Raw genomic sequence first — 17,603 nt, 5'->3', positions numbered from 1 at the left:
AGGCAGGCAGGGGTCGGTGGCCAGGCCCCGGGCGCGGCTGGGCAGCCTTAACCCGGTTGTCTAGTGTGAGCAGGAGCTTGGTCAGTGGGAGTTGACTGTGGCCTTAGGCGTTTTCTAAAACATCCATCTACAAAGCGGCAACAGCACAGAGACACTGCCGTGTAGTTCCTTTAAAGAGAGTTTGGGAGAAGAGTTTTCCTAGCGATTGTTTTATAGCCTCTCACATTGGAAAGTTGGTATGTGTCTCACCAGCAGCACACTGAGCCGTGTCTTCCTTCAGACAGGGATCGAGCAGCGGATATACCACCAGCCGCCGCCAAACTCGTGAGGACCCATGGCAGGGGGACTGGTGCTCCAGATGTTGCACTAGAGGCGCTGCGAGTGTGAGCAGGTAATGTGGAGAAGAGTGACATTGTTAACAGAAAGCATCTAATTAACAATGACTTCATTTGATTGGAAGGATGAAAAAACCTTTTTAAATCAATCCAGATTCACTGGCCTAAGCTCAGCCAATTTATGAATATGGAGCCTGACTGGGGTCTGCTTTCTTTCAAAGATGTCATCTTAGGGGTAATAGCAGAGGTGAAGTCATTTGGTTACACTGTGGAAACTTTTATAGTGCCTTCCTTGGGAATTTAATTCAGTGCTTCTTCATTTTATTAGGAACAGACTGACTCCATCCACTGTGCTCTCCCTGTTTAGAGGCAGGACTGCTTGAAGCAATTAGGTTCAGCAATTAGCATAGTTTTACTGACCCCAGCAACAGCGCGCTTCTTAGGTTATCCATTTCTTCAAAGTCAGGGAAAAGCTGGAGCACAACATGCTTCCCAGGTGTCCAGGTTGGGGAAATAAGCCCACAAGCAGGGTAGCACAGCAGCGCAGAAAGCTTTCTAATAGTCCCCAAGTGTTTGTTTCAGCAAATTCAGGTGGATTCCTGCCCGCCCCCCCGCCCCCCCCACTTTAAATTCTGGATCACATAATACCTCCTTACTTGGATAGAGCCTTTAAAGCCCTATCTCCTTTGGTTGTATTTTGGGCAGAATGGCTTTTGAGAAAGTAAATTTTCTCCCTTCTTTTCTGTCTGCATCAATGATGCTGTGGCTAACGTTTTGAAGGAGTACCTGCAAGACATTGCTGCAATCCTTTCAGTGTCACCTCAGTCTATTGGTAGCCAACCTCTTAGAAAATGTTTGCAGCCCAAAGCAGTCTGGGAAAGAAGGGACATTGCTTTTGCCACTGTCCTGCGTAATGAAGGGATTACATTTACATAGCTGTTTAGTGTCTCTCACAACTCTAAAATATATATATATTCCTCTGTAAGATTTCACTAAATTGCTGACAGTTCATCAGTAGCAGCAACAATGTAATACCCCTAACCTTATTAAATCAATAAATACTAGATCCATGCATTGAATTAAAAATGCATCAGCATAGCCAGGAATTACAATCATATGGCCATGGGCCTCAGAATCTAAGATGCCATTCAAAAATTGACTAGTTAGCATTTATTTCACCTTCTTTTTCTGTTTTGGGTTTATGATTAGATATTTGGGACCATTGTGATAAGTTTTGCTTGTTTATTTCTTGAAAATCCTTTTTCTTTCACTAATTCCTCACATTTAACCATGAAAATGATGTATTTAACAGTAGTAATATACTTTGACTTTATAGTTTTTCTCATTAGTTTTCATCTAGGGAATATACTTACATTCAGAATGCATTACTCTAGTAAAACATACTCAGGTGCATAAATTTCTACATAAGCACCAATAAATTTAGATGCATATGTTTTTGTATATGTATAAATAAATATACTCAGTGTGAATGTATGGCTATACATTGATTATAAGTTTATTTTAAAAAAAGAAACCACATTTAAATTTGTCTTTCAGCACTGTCAACTATAATTACAAGCCAAAGTACTATTTATAGTTTTAAAACAAGTTATTGATTTAGAATCTGATTTGCTTATTAAAATTTATTCCACAAGAGATGAGATTAAAATTTTCAAGTCTTTAAACTTAACACAGTACTTAGGAAGTTATACACATCTTAAATGGTTACATTTTATGTGCAAAAAAATATCTCAAATGTGGTTTACCAGGAATTGGTCAGTTAAATTGTAGATTATTATGTAAATTTACAGTTAGTCCCTCTTGAAAATTGGGAATGTATTTAACACCTGGAAGTTTAATGGAAAAAGTAATATTACTTTAGCCAGATATTTGTTCATACTGATTAATGATGCTAATTATTTATAAACATTCATCCCTATTGATGTCAGCAAGCCTATATGGTACTGAATTCTGAAGATAGAGTCACTGGGCCTTGGGTTCCCCACACTGTGAAAGAAAAAAATCTTTGACAAAATAGGCAATCAACTGAAATCTATCCTCTTTAAATAAACTGATTCCTCAGTATTTTCCCAGTGTTGGTGTAAGTTGTTGTCTGTGATGTCCCCCAGGGCTCCGTCCTCTGCTCTCTGATTTGGTATATAAAAGCAGCTCTGAATGATGGATTACTGTGTCATTGCAGCCTGCGAAGGATTAATTTGTTTCATTGATTTCTCTTTAGGCAGATTGCCAGAATTTGCTGCTTCCCACCTTTCCTTAAGACTTCTAGAAGTAGTAGACAGTAATAGCCTAAGACAAATCAGCTTCTTCTCTTAAAAATACAATCATGAAACTAGGAGTCCTACAAAAGCTGTGTCAAACTTTTTATTGGCAAACTGGGAGAGCAATTAATAGGGTACTCTATTTGCTTTAGAAATATTTTTAATTGAAAAATTTCCTTGACATGGTGACTGAAAACACATTATGTTAATAGCTCTTAAGTAAACATTTATAATGTTTATCCTATAAAATTTTTCTCTATTTTGTAAAGATTCTGTTTAACTCAGGATAAAAAAAATGTGTTGTCTATGTAATTGACAAATATTTTTCTTTCTATGCCAGATTTTAGGATCAAATAACATATCAATGTAACTTAAATCAATTTACCTAAAATATTTATCGAATTATTTGACCCAAAGAATCTTCAGTAACTTTGGACAAGGACAAAGAGTATTAGAGCATAGAAATAGAATTGTTTAAAGGAAAAATCACTTTTCCAATTAAAAAGTAGTATCTGCTCATAATAGAGAATTTTCACAAGTTAAAAATGACATTTTGCGTATTTTCTCTAAGCCTTTTTCCTCCAAACACTTATATGTTTTTATATATAATATATTTATAAAAATATGTAGACATCACTTCATATTCTGCTTTTTTCAGTTTGTGTAGGAGAATAAAATTTTTTGTGTATAATTAAAATTATTATTAAAGTCATTTATATTAACTGTATAATGTTTTAACATATATAATTTAATTAATTGTCATTCTACCACTGGAGAGTTAGATTTTAATTTTCCCTTATAAATAAAGTTATGATGAATAACATTTTAAATGAACCTTTAATCAGCCCTGTGGTTATTTTCTTATGATATATTATTAGAATAGAAATTACTTGGACTGAGGGTATAACTGTATTTTAAGGTTTTTAATATTGATTGCCAAATTGTTTTCTAGAAAGGTTCTTTCAGTCTGTACCGGCACTGTTTAAAAAAATTCCTCGGTAGAGGCAGCATTCCAATTCATGTTACATGAGCAAATAAAACAGAACGACAATCTTTTCCTTGTGTTCTGAAAGTAGTGGTGGTATTTTGCATATACTTAATTTCTCAGAAGTATTTTCCCAACTGCAGATGTGAAATAGGCTGGTTATACAAATCTATTTGTTTCCCTTCTGTAGTGCTGAAAATTATATTGATTTAATGATCTCAAGTTATACTTTTTATGCAATTAGTTGTGTAGTAAAAACTAATATTGTCATGTGCTAATGTCTTTTTTCCTTTATTGTGCTCTGGTAGTAGTCCATGCAGTATCAGCAAGTTTGAGCTTTTCCTGTGCTTTGCTGAAAGGAAAAAGGAACATCTGTTTCCATTATATATCTGCATCATAATGATAACAATTAAATAGCTATTATGGTAGTATACAGTAAATATATTTTGCTGAATGACCTATACTTTCTTGTTGGAAAATTTCAGAGATTCTAGAGACACTTAGTTTTACAGGTAGTTTCGTGTAGAGGTTTGGAAAAGTGTTTGCTTACTTTAGGTAAATCATTGCAGTTTATTTTTTGTCTCAGTAAAAACAAACAAACAACCTGATGATTGAGTACGAGGTTCTCAGATGTGACTCTGGAATATATTTATCTTAGGCATGTTTGGAGTACAAATTATTATTGTTTCTCTCAATATATGTATATTTTTAACATTTTGAAATTATTGATTTGAGTGGGAGAGAGAGAAAAGAGAAACATCAACTCATTGTCCCACTTATTTATGCACTCGTTGGTTGATCCTTGTATGTGCCCTGATCCGGGATCGAACCCACAAACTTTGGGCATCAGGACGACACTCTAACCAACTGAACTACCTGGCCAGGACCTCTCTCAATATCCTTAAAGGGGCAATAATGATACTAATAATACAGTTTATTTTGTGTTTTGTGCCACTTATGTACTGTTTATATTTTACTAAGCTGGAAGATTGTGTGTGTGTGTATTTATTTATAGACTATTTCACTTTTTTTTTTCTTATATTAGGGGGACACAGTGATATTTACCTTTCAAACTCAGCAGGAGAATGTTTGAAACCACATACTATTTCCATTGACCTTTAAATTTTCAGAGAAATGTTTTGGTTAAAGATGTTTTGGTGGTTACTTAAAAAAAATGATTAGAAACTATTTCAAACAAAAAATAAAAAAATCATACATATAACTTCATGTACTCCAAACTCAATTTGAGAAGTGAAATGTTACCAGTACAACTGAAGCTCTTCCTGAAAAGATGATGATAATCATCTTAAATTTGATGATTTTTGCCTTATAAGTACCGTTTTTTACATGGTCTAGAATTTTGACATAAGTGAACTGTCCTTTTAAATGCCTGGGCATGTCCCTCTGCTTCATTGTCCTCTGTGAAGTTGGGGATAGGTCTACATGTTTTCTGATGGCCTCCTGGCCATAATTACAAAAAGGTTTTTGATTACCTCTTGTTTTCCATATGAAACAAAATAAAACAAAACAAACATAAGACAGAGGCCCAGAGAAGTTAACTAACTTGCCCGAAACAGAATAGTAAATCCCAGAGCTGGTTATACTGGTAAAACTTAGTTCTCCCGACTTCCATTCAAGCACTCTTTTCTTTAGTTCACCTTGTCAGCTTTTTGGGTACTAGCTGACTGACCACTGCTCTGGACTATCCACAGGCTTGTGTGATTTTGGGATTGTGCATGCAGGAAAGTTTTCCTCTTAGAATATCTTTTCTGTGGGTAAAAATATTGCAGCCATATCGGCCTGGAAGTTACTTATAGAAGAACACTGTGTGTCCTGCAGAGCCTGTGGTTCCCTTCTGGACTTTTCCGGAAAGAATAATAGTTTGGGTATGATGAGGCTTTCGATAGGCACCTTACTTTACAGTTGATTTTCTGAGCTCTGTGTGGTAACTGGAAAATGCAAGTGACTCTTTATGTGTACATGTATCTTAATTTCAATATGTTTTGGCAGTCAGGACTTTGACAGTTTTTTTATATTTTTATTTTTTATATGTGTTTATTGATTTCAGAGAGGAAGGGAGAGGGAGAGAAAGTTAGAAACATCAATGATGAGAGAGAATTATTGATTGGCTGCCTCCTGCACGCCCCCTACTGGAGGTTGAGCCTGCAACCTGGGCATGTGCCCTTTAGTCAGCAGGCTGACACCTTATCTACTGAGCCAAACCAGCTAGGGCTTTGACAGATTTTTTTAAAAATATAGCTTATTCTATGGTCAAATCACAAGCCACTTTCTGTGTGAAAATAAGTTTGCTTTTTGTTTCTGTTTAGCAACCAACTTACCGGAGTGCTAAAGTGAAAGCAGCACAAATGGAATAACGTGGAAACACATTTTAAAATCCCTTTGGAGAAAAACCCCATTCTAAAAAAATGGCAATTTAGAATCACATGCATGTACCTTTTCTCTCAGGTTTTCACTCTAATAAATTTAATTCATTCTTAGTTGAGATGAGTAGGCTTGACTCGTAATATTCACACAGTATCATGCCTCTTCTATGAAAAAAAAAATAGCATTATAACTAGATGTGGAGTTATGTATCTTATTGTAAAACCACCTTTCCCAAAATCTGTTGCTTCAAGACCAAAAAGTTGGTTTAATAAATTGTTTGCTTCCTTCTATAAATACATACGTGGAAACTTGTAATAATAGAATCATTTTTCTTTAGGGCAGATGAAGCTACTAATAGGGGCTTTGCCAATGCTATAAATATTTCCAGGGTGGTTGTGTTTTAACAAGCAAACCACATAACATTTTTTTCTGAGTAGTTTAGGTCAATTATGTGTTCAGCAGCTTCTAGTAAGAAAATTTCCCTAGCATATTAGGTTGGGGAGGGGAGATCCAACATAATCAGATATCCCTTTTATTAAGCCTAAATTATTGGTTTATTTGCTTAGACCAATATGATTTCTTTCGTTTCTATCGCATTTTTATCTGGAGGAAAGGTGTGTGTGTGTGTGTGTGTGTGTGTGTAAAGATTTCAAAAGGTAATTCTTGTCTAGTTGAAAATTCTGGTGAACATCTGTAATATGTAATGTAAGGAATTTTCTGCACTGGTTAAATGTCCCCATGTTGCTCTAGCAAGTTTATGAAATTCATGAGAAAAGGTGTGGGTAAAGGAAACAAGCCCTTGGCTAACCTGTTTTCTCCCTGATCACAATATGAATCTGCCTGATGGTGGCGCGAATATGGAATCTTAACCACCAAATCAGCAATGCAAAACCAGAACGACCCCAGTGAGACATGAGAATGGATAGTCCATATACAATCCACATGTGTTACCTTACTCTCTTAGTGAAAATTGCTCTCTGTGGAAAAGTTATGTGGTGTTTACGGAAATAACGGAACATGGTAAAAGGTTATTTATTTTTTTTGCCATATAGAATAGTAGGATTATAGTTTCTTAATATCTTCACTTTTTCTACTCAGTTCTTAATGACTTCACTTTAGATCAAACTGAGATTATTTCAAAACTGGCATTGGTTGTATATTTTCTGTTGACACAACCAACGCATAATTTTTAGCTGTGACGTCAGAATTTGTCTGTGGTAAGAGACATAGAATTTTCTTCTATTAATGTTAGATTTGCCTGCTCACTAGTATTATTTCCCATAATTCTTAGGATAATTATGTTACTGTTGTGCTTATTGTTTTTGAGATATAGAAAATTACACTTTATTGAGTTCTTGTCATGTTTAAGGTATATGAGGTAGATAAAGGCATAATCCCTGCCTTCAAGGGTATAATAATCAGTATGGTCTTTTTGCCAATAATTTAATAGATTATGTTTTCTTAATGCAATGTATTTGTGTTATTTATTAATATTTATTAATATTAGTATTTTAAGAAAAAAGAAAATATATTTAGTTTTTTTTCTATTCACTTTTTGAAAAAAATCTTAGAATTATAATTTGGTGTCAATCAAAATGATACTGTATTCTTAATAGAGTATCTTGAATAAATAGAATATGGCCGTTGCTAACTTCAAGTCAGTTTTTAAAAAATATAAGGCCTAAGAATTTTTCTTCATACTATAAGTAATTTTGTTTAACTTGAGTATGCCAACCTAATTATTTCTCTGCAAAAAGTAAAAATTAAAATACTTGTGTAACAATGTTTTTGGAAAAGTGGACTTTATGTTGCTTATTTAGCAAGAAGGAGGTTCATTTTTTTTTTACATCTCAACTAACAAAAGTTTAAGTTAGGAATTATGCAAAGTTTGAAGGCTAAACATTTTCATAAATATTTAGGAAAACACCTATGATTGGTCTTGACCCCACATTACTTTGATGCTAATATTACTGAATTTAATATAGCATTCAATATGTATTTATAGTTCATCAAAGTGTAAAAGATGCTAAGAATGAATACTGTTTGGCTTTCTCACAAGAATTGGATTATTGATATATTTTCCAACAGATTTGACCAATGTAGATAGATAACCTTTATATAAAAAGGTTAACAAAAATACTACCATTCTCTTTATAATATTTACAGTCTTTTTGGACTTAATTATTTAGTTTCTTCTATTTAATGTGTAGGTGTAAATATAAATTTTAGTTTATAAGTACTATTATGATTAGCAGTGGAAATATAATTTGTATTTTGTGTAGAATGTTTAAAAGATATAGCAAGGTCCTTTTGAATTTCGGTGATCAACTGGGTTTTGCATTATTTACACATTTCTCAAAATGAGTATATACATTCCAAAATAAGTCCCTTTTTAACTAGTTACATTTTGAGATGTATATTTTAATTTAACAAGTTTTATATTTAAAAAGAGGCAAAAAGTACAGCAGTAATACCTGGTAAAAGGTTACAGTGGATTATGTCATACTATTACAATTAACCTGATCAGTCTAAGTTGTAGTTTTTTTGGACTGGCTAGAGCTTAGTGATCTGAGGAAATAAAGGAGTGTTATTATAAGAGCTTTGAAAGCCACATTCCAACTGATGTCTATGATAGAGCCCAAAGTCACCAATATCCTATTTGTATTTCAGTTCCAACATAAATAAGTTTAAATGTGTTTTGAGTTTTAGCAAATGGTTGAAAGATTTTGAAGGTCCTACATTTTATAGTAAGGAAGTAGCCAAAGGCAATACTTTTATTTTCATGTAAGCTTGCCTAATTATTGTCCTACTCTAGCAAAGTATATAATTTTGTTAACCAGTGTCACCCCAATAAATTCCAAATAAAGGAAAAAAGTAAACCCTTAATTTGTGAATTTTATTTTTTCTTTCTTTTTTGGGTGACTATTACTTTTTATAAAACTATTAAAACCCCATTATCATCATTATATTTTAAGCACATCTCATATATTATTTGACCTATTCATGTAAAATATAAATTTTCCCTTATACTGATGAAGAATTTGAAGCCCAAACATGGTTAAGTTTTTTGCTTAGATCATATGGCTGATGAATAACAGAGCAGGAGTTCAAACTGAAGTATGTCACTCCAGAGCCCATTCCTGATCCATGTCGATTTGATTGCTCCTTATCAAGTAACTCATGATGCTACCTTATGATTTTATTATAGGTCAGTTAGATTCTCACAGGTACATACAATTCCAGAATAACACTCTTACAAAACAAAGGGACATTTATGTAATTTCATGTTATTCTCATGTTCTGATATTTATAGGGTAATGATATTCTCCAGAGTTTATGTGATGCTGTATGTACTAAAAGGTACTAGAGGATGAAGGATGACTCATATCTGAGAGGTGGGTTTTTTTTTTTTTTTGGCAGTAGGTTGGCTTAGCTATTAAATAGCACTTTTGCTACCAGATTGAAAACTTAAGAGCAAGGAATTTTATTATTTCTGATTTGCAGTCTTTCTTCAAAATGGTTTTGTCTTTAGTGGCTTTCAGGGAAAAAAATCATGGTTGCCCTTAGTAGGTATATTATTTTGCTAGAGCTGCTGTAACAAAGTAACAAATATGGGGTAGCTTGAGCAATAGACATTTATTGTCTCCCAGTTCTGGAGACTAAAAGTACAAAATCATGGTGTTGGCAGGGTTGGTTCCTTCTGAGGGCTGTGAGGGAGAGGATCCATTTCATGCCTCTCTCCTAGCTTGTGGTGATTTGCTGGCAATCTTTGGTGTTCCTTGGCTTGTAGATGTAAATCACCCTAACCCCTGCCTTCCTTTTCATATGGTGTCCTCTCTGTTCAAATTTTCCCTATTCATAAGGATACTGGTCATATTGGACTAGAGCCCATCCTAATGACCTTATCTTATCTTGATCATTTGAAAAGATCCCATTTTTAAACAAGGTCTCATTTACTGGTACTGAGAGTTAGGATTTCAACATCTTTTTGGGGGGACACAATTCAACCCATAGCAGTAGGCATTTTTTTTCTAAGACAATAGATTTGGAAACACTTTAGTAGTGGTTATTTACATAATTTGCAGTTTATCAAATCAGCAGTATAATTATATGCACATCTATATATATAAAAGACTAATATGCTAAGTGTCCTTCCCACTGTCCGACTGGTTGCTATGATGCATATTGACCACCATGGGGCAGACACTCAACACAGGAGCTGCCATGACACACACTTGCCATTTACAAGAAGCAGCAGCATGGACCTGGCCGACAAAGCAACGCTTGACTTCCCCCAAGTGGGACACAGGCCCTGCCACTACCCCAGAGTGAGCGACACCCCACCAAATCATAGCTGATGCTGCTGAGACCCCATGGTCAGCCCAGAGACAGTTGCTGTGGGTTCTGGGTAATGATGTCATGTAGCAACGCCCGGCTTCCTCTCCCTAGTGTCTAGCCTCCTTGGAGTTTCTTCAGCCCAGGAACACAACTTGCTTTATAGCCAGATGCAAACATTTTACACTTTAACCAAATGTTTGTGAAGCATTTGCCCATGCCTCACCTCATTTGATCCTCACAGAAGTCCTGGAGTAGGTACAGTTGACTCACGCATGCGCAATACATAGAAAGCTCTTGTTGGTGCCAATTGCACGTGTGTGTTTCCATCTGTCATTATCGATCGTGAATTTGGTTGACACTTCTATTATAGAGAAAGGGCGAATAGCAATATTAAAATATTTCTTCTAATTAATTTCCTTTTAATGTGCATGAATTCATGCACCAGACCACTAGTATATTTATAGCTGACTCATGTGTGAATATTTGTTCTAGAATAGGACTGATTTTGCACTAGTATTCTTGTAAAATCTTGTTGGAAGAACAAATTGGAGAACTGTTCAAAAAGGCTTTCAATAAAAGATGATTGGATATCATGATGTGTGGGGCATATAATGAACTATTGGTATTGTATGTACAAGATGGGTATAGCTGGTGGTATGATCAAATTGGGATATAGGTAGGCATTCAGGGCAAGCAGATGTTGCAGAAGAAACAAAAAGGACATGAGTTTAGATCCTAATGTAGAAATGAGCATTTTATGTATAACTAAAGGCCTGGTGCATGGGATTCGTGCACTGGTGGGGAGCGTGCTCATCCTGGTCAGCTGAGTGGCTGTGGACCCGCCCTCTGAGGAGCTGCTCCCACTGTGGGAGCACACTGACCATCAGGGGGCAGCTCCTGCATTGAGCGTCTGCCCCGTGGTGGTCAGTGTGCGTCATCGTGACTGGTCGACTGGTCATTCTGGTAGTTTTGCCGTTCAGTCACTGGGCTTTTTTATATATAGATGGGCTTGGTGCTAAAGGGAGGTTTCGGGGCCAATTATGTTGTCAAGGAATCCTGGCTCTGGCCCTTTAGGATTAATGCCAGTTTTAGCTAAGTTTCAAGCAATTGCCCTAGGATATATTTTAAATATTATCATGTAGAAAATTTGAAATATATCAGTAACAAGAAAAAAAACATGACCTGTAGGCCCACTACCCAGAGCTAGTCATTATTAACATTTTGGCATCTTGATGTAATTTCTTTGTAATTCTTGCCATGATTTTTCGTTGAGATCGTATCACATAAACAGTTTTTGAAAATACATTAGAGTCTGTATTCTCTAAATATAAATCTAAATTTGAGATATTTTGGGTAACAGACTTAATGGTCATTAGTGATGAATTGGGTCACCGTAATTACATAAGCCATTAGGTCATACCTGCTTTGTCTTGTCTGATTTGGTCCTTTGCCTTCAGTCTTGTCCTTCCTCCCATCTTCCCCATTGCTTTCAACATCTTTTCAATGATCACGTCATTCTCCTGGCTTACCTCCTTCAGTCAGGACAGAGGTCCAGCTTTTTAGCATAATAAGGCATTTCTGTAATATTTCTCGTGCCTTTTTCTCCTCATCTGCTACTTTCCCAAGTTTCTTGAAGTTCTCAGAATATCATGTGCCCTTTTGCAGCTCTATAATTTTTCATCTCTTCTCTCCACTGAGAGTGCCCTTTCTGTATTTCTCCCTCCATCCAGAAGCTACTCATTCTTTAGTACTCATCTCACATGTCATTTCCTTTCTAAAGCTTTTATTCTAAGCCAGTTTTCACTTCCATTTAGTATCTGTAGCACTTTCTACAAAACTTGTTATAAACTGATTACAGGATATTATAATGGCTAATTTCCATCTTTATCTTTCATACTAGGTTGAGTTATTTAAGGACAGGAATCAGGTGTTACACTAGTATCCATTATACTTAACATGGTACCCCGTAGGTGTTCAAGCAAAAATGTTTACAGAATGAATAATAATCCTGTCTTTTCATCGGGAATGGTGGCTATAGCTAGAATAAGTGATTATTGGGGGTGGGGGGTAACAGGGGAGGGAGTAAGATGACTAGTTAACTTCAATTTATCAAACATTTATTAAAAATTTACAATTTGTGCCGAAACCGGTTTGGCTCAGTGGATAGAGTGTCGGCCTGCGGACCGAAAGGTCCCAGGTTCGATTCCGGTCAAAGGCATGTACCTGGGTTGCGGGCACATCCCCAGTAGGAGATGTGCAAGAGGCAGCTGATCGATGTTTCTAACTCTCTATCTCTCTCCCTTCCTCTTTGTAAAAAATCAATAAAATATATTTTTAAAAAATTTACAATTTGTAAGGTGCACAGCTGGGCATTGTGGAAATGGGAAACTAAAATGAAGAGGAACTGTAGGGTTTGCAGTTCAGTGAACGACTCAATTTCAGTAAGTTGGTGTGGGATGATGGTAATTAATGTAACACAGAGTTGTTAAAGAGAATGATTCATTAAAATGGAATTGTGATTGGAAATATTTTTAGTGTCTTAAAATTAACAAAGTTTATTTGTCTACAGGTGACAGTAGACCTACGTTACAGGTTGTAGCAGATGTTCTCAACATCTCTCTTGAAATTTCCTTATCTTCACTTGCAAGAGGAGCCCCAGGGCCTCATCCCTGTGGTAGCTGCAATGAGCTGGTATGATACCATGCTTTTCCACCTCATCCTTTGTTTTGGCGGAGGATCTGGGTTAGAATTTAGCTGTTTGTTATTGCAAACAAGTATGTAGAACCGAAGATGGAATGTTTCAATAATATTAATATTGTGATTTCTTTGAGATTGTGTACCACCTGTTCACAGAACCCTCATGTAGTGAGTGCCTTGCTCATAGATACTTAGCGTTGTGAGTTAGTTTGAATTGTGCCTAGTTGTTAACTCTTTCTCATTGATTTTTAGCAGATGTTAATCTAATCTTTTATTTTCTTAGATAATAAACACATAACATTATTTTTACTTATACTTAAAAACTACATCTTTGCGTAATGTTTAACCAGCTCTTCAACTCATATGGAGATTGAGCTGGCAACTGATAAAATTTCATATCGGAAATATTTAATTACAAAACCTTTGCATGTATTAGTATGAATGAACACTGTAGCTAGTAACAAAAATATTTTTCTTCATAACAAGTTGACATATTTTTGAGAATTCTGGAAATGTCAAAGTAGTTTTGCCTGTAGTCATATTACACTTAATGCTATTGAGAATATCGCTAACATTAACAAAAATATTCTGTAATTTCCTCAGTTATTGCTACTTGTGATGAGGAATGTAAAATTGAGATGCTTTCATGTTCGGAGCATTTTCATTATATACTTCTGATTTTACATGTCAGAAGCAATCTCTTTTATCTAAGACAGCTCAGAAGATTTTTGTTTAGGGATAGAGGTCAGGTTCTGATTGTATTTTCAGTTCAGTAAATATAGAATACAGTGAATGTGTCTGAGGAAATGCATGTGCAACTTTGTATGTAAGTATTGTACAGTGTTTATATATTTCTGTGGCTTTATTTGTAGGTCATCAGAACATAGTGGCTTGGGATCAAGGCACAAGTTTAATTTCTATGTTGATTGTTTAATTTAGTTGTTTTCTGTAACTACTGGTAACTAACACTCATCCTGCAGATAAAAGCTTTCGTTCACCAGGGAACTTTGGCAAGGAAACTGGCTTGATCAGCAAGTCCATTTCCATTGTGGAAAAACAACTTGAAACTCATCTCTACGGATGGTGAGTCAGTGTCATTTTCATACAGGAAAGATCATGCTAGTATTATTTTATGTTTTCCGTTTTATCAAGTGATAGGTTGGTTTAAATTTTGTTTTATGAGATATTAAACCATAATGCTTTATTACTTGAGTATAAGGATCACACAGAAATAACCTACCAATGAAAAAGAATGGAAATAACACTTTGGTGTTTATGAATATACCTAAAAGTAGTTTGATTAACTTCTCTCTCACCTTCATTCTTATTTCCATATAACACATGCTAACTAACTTATAATTCATGACTTTTGTTTGAATGAATATTGGCTGAACAAAATGACCTGTTCTAGACTTACTTTAAAACATATTACTGATTTCAGGAAATTTCACTATCAATCTGAAAATTCTCTTCCATTTTGATCTTTCAACTGGTAGCCATCATTAATGCTTGCTATTCAGAGATATAGTGGATGACTACATATGTTTAATTTTATAAGAGTTAGTCATGTATATGCTTAGCAATCTGTAGTTCAGGTCAATATTATTTAATACATATTTAATAATCACAACTTCATTTTACTCTACTAAGTACTTTTGTGATTTGACCCAATCTCATCTGACTATGAAGTATGTACATATTCAAGAATATATGTAAACATATGGGAGTATACAGAAATAACTTGATACAGTTACTAATGTTGCTTTGATCCTCATTTTTTCTAGTTGTTTTCAATTGAGTCATTTATTTGTCAGGCTGTCAAAGTAAATTTTCTTTTATAGTCTTGCTTTTCTAGTATTCTGCTTTTTTTGGGTTGTTGCTGTTGTTATTACATTTTTATTTTCTTTCTTTCAGGGTATAAACAAATCCCAAGGTCACAGACTGGTAGGACTGATGCTCACTGAAGGCAGATGAAAGGCCTAACTGTAAGAAGGCATTCCTTTACTACAGGTACATGACATTACATGATTATAACCAGCCTTACTATCTGTACTATATGTTTTTTTGTAAGAAGCCATAAAATTAAAAGAGGTAATAACATGGCACTATAATTTGAGAAAAAGTTTTATTGTACAATTTTCTTTTCCTCACAAAGGCTCTGAGTATTTCTATATTAAGATTGGACTATTTCAATTTTTCCAAATTCCCCACTAGATGATTTGGACTATGGTTTTATTTTTGACCTCTTATGGATATATGCATATATATTCATACAACTTTCTAGCATAAAACGAGATACTTTTCCCCTCTGGATGTTAAAAATTCAGTATTTGGAAAAAAAAAGATTGGACTCTTTCTTCCCATGCTTTATAAGTAATTAGTCAGTGTAACTTGATGCATTAAAAAAATTTTTTTTTCTTGAATACATTATTTTATATGATTTGCCTCAGTATGATGATTATTATTTTCACATTTGGCCTACCTCAAACATTTTCATTTGGACTAGATTTTGGAAATTTCTTTAATAATGCAAGTCTAACAAAATTAGTTAGTGTATAAATTGAGTTTGTCATAGCTAGAATAATTTCTAGTGTAGTTATAATAAAATACTATTTATTGAATAATGAATATTTGCTTAGTTCTATGCTGAAGTGCTTTCTATATCTCATTATATCTTCACAATAGTTATATGAGGTAGGAATAATTGCCCCAGGTTTATAGACAAGGAAACTAAGACTCAAGAATTTAATGATTTGCACAAGTGGCTGACCCAGGATTCCAAGTGTGGATACATGACCTCAGAGCTTCTGTGGTCTACTATTTAGAAGTTCTGTGTTAAGCTGCATGAAGTTTTTATGTATGTAACTCAAGACTGAACTGCTTCACTTATGAAACAGTCTGGCTAGTTCACAGTGATTTTATACTGCTTATTAAGGCACACCAAAATGTGACTGGCCAAAACATTTGCTTTTGTGACTTCACGTGGGCATAACTTTGGACAATCTGTCAATAGATTGTGAATATTTAATATTGTGCATATATGCAAGTGCATATAGCACATGTATGAATTCTTTAAGTAGAATCTTGATGAATCCCTTGGAAATTGGTGTATCTTTAGTATCTACCCCACTTTTCAGGGAGTAGAATTGTTATTTTACTCACAAGTTTGCTAGAGGCTGAGACCCTTTTTCTGGAAAATCATTTGCATATGAATATAAAACAGGTAGGCTAAATGGTGATAGTTCTCTAACAGATGCATAATTAAATGTGAAATGTTGGTTTGATCATTGTTGAGGAAAGCTAAATGCATAAGTTGTGTAGACATCATGGAAATCTATGATCCTATGAGTTTTATACTTAAAATCCTTTGATGGTTTCTATTTATAAAAGATAGATTGTGTTCTCTTTAGTGTGTGTACAAGGTCTTTTGTTATTGAGCCATAGCGTACTGCTTTAGGCTTACCTCTGGCAGCTCTCCCTTACCACTTAATATCATATATACTCCTTACATGCCGATCTTAGACTAAATAGCTTGTAGTCATCCTACCATGATTTGTTATTTGGTACTTTTTAATCTTCATTATATTTTCCTTCTTACCATTATGATCTTTCTTCTTTGCTCCTGGTAAGTAGCAACTTTTCATTTAAGACTAAGCTTTGTTATTTTTTTGAAGCCTTTCCTGACTACTGACCTCTGCCAGTGAATCTTACCCTCTTCTTTTTAATAGATATTTTTAAATTGATTCCAGAGAGGAAGAGAGAGGGAGAGAGAGAGAGACAGAAACATCAATGAGGAGAGAGAATCAGTGATTGGCTGCATCGTGCATGCCCGGGATTGGGGATCGAGCCTGCAACCCAGGCATGTGTCCTGAGCAGGAATCGAAACGTGACCTCCTGGTTCATAAATCAATGCTCAACTACTGAGCTACGCTGGCCGGGTGAACTTTACCTTCTTAAATAGGTTATTCTAGAACCTATATTTTATTACATTTATTTATATGTCTCTTTTTAACTAGACTATATATTTCTTAAGGGCAAACAAAAAGGTGGTGTGTCTAATTTTTATATCCTCGGTTTTTAGCACAAGGAGGAACATAGTAGCTTCTTAATGAACATTTTTGAATGACTGAGTGAATGAATGAAGGAATGGTTGGTTAATCTTGATAGGAAAGAAAAGATAAATTTTTTTAAAGAAGAGATGATTCTCACAGTTGGTATGACAGGACTGATAAAGTAATTCTAAGGTGGAGTATTGCTATACTTTTCAGGGGCCATTCAATGTAGAAAATAGTTCCCTGAGTTCTCATTATAATTATATTGGCTTCTTGGAGTTTAAGATATTGTTATCTTGAACAACCAAACATTTATTATTAGAAATTTACCCATAAAATTTAGGCAGTTGATTTTTCATAAATATCTATATATTTATAAAGAGCCAGGGGCCATCACAACCGAACGGATGACCAAACAGACGACCAAACAGGCTGTGTGGGGTGACCAGGCCGGCAGGGGGGGCAGTGAGGGATGACCAAATGACCGAGCAGCAGGCTGTGTGTGGCGACCAGGCCAGCAGGGGGCACAGTT

At 35.0% G+C, this 17,603-nt stretch overlaps 1 long non-coding RNA gene across 1 annotated transcript in view; it reads left to right on the top strand.

Moving 5' to 3' along the window:
• Positions 1-155: 155 nt before the first annotated feature.
• The window catches only part of LOC102767080, a 106,161-nt gene continuing 88,713 nt past the window's right edge, over positions 156-17,603 (top strand). Inside the window, exons 1-4 of the long non-coding RNA XR_001515872.1 lie at positions 156-391; positions 12,892-13,013; positions 14,000-14,102; positions 14,934-15,029. This is a non-coding gene — a long non-coding RNA (uncharacterized LOC102767080). The remainder of the gene's footprint in view (positions 392-12,891; positions 13,014-13,999; positions 14,103-14,933; positions 15,030-17,603) is intronic.

This window comes from Myotis davidii, unplaced genomic scaffold (assembly GCF_000327345.1).
Source record: "Myotis davidii unplaced genomic scaffold, ASM32734v1 scaffold44, whole genome shotgun sequence".
Classification (NCBI taxonomy): Eukaryota; Metazoa; Chordata; class Mammalia; order Chiroptera; family Vespertilionidae; genus Myotis; species Myotis davidii.
This window is presented reverse-complemented; position numbering and strand designations above follow the sequence as displayed.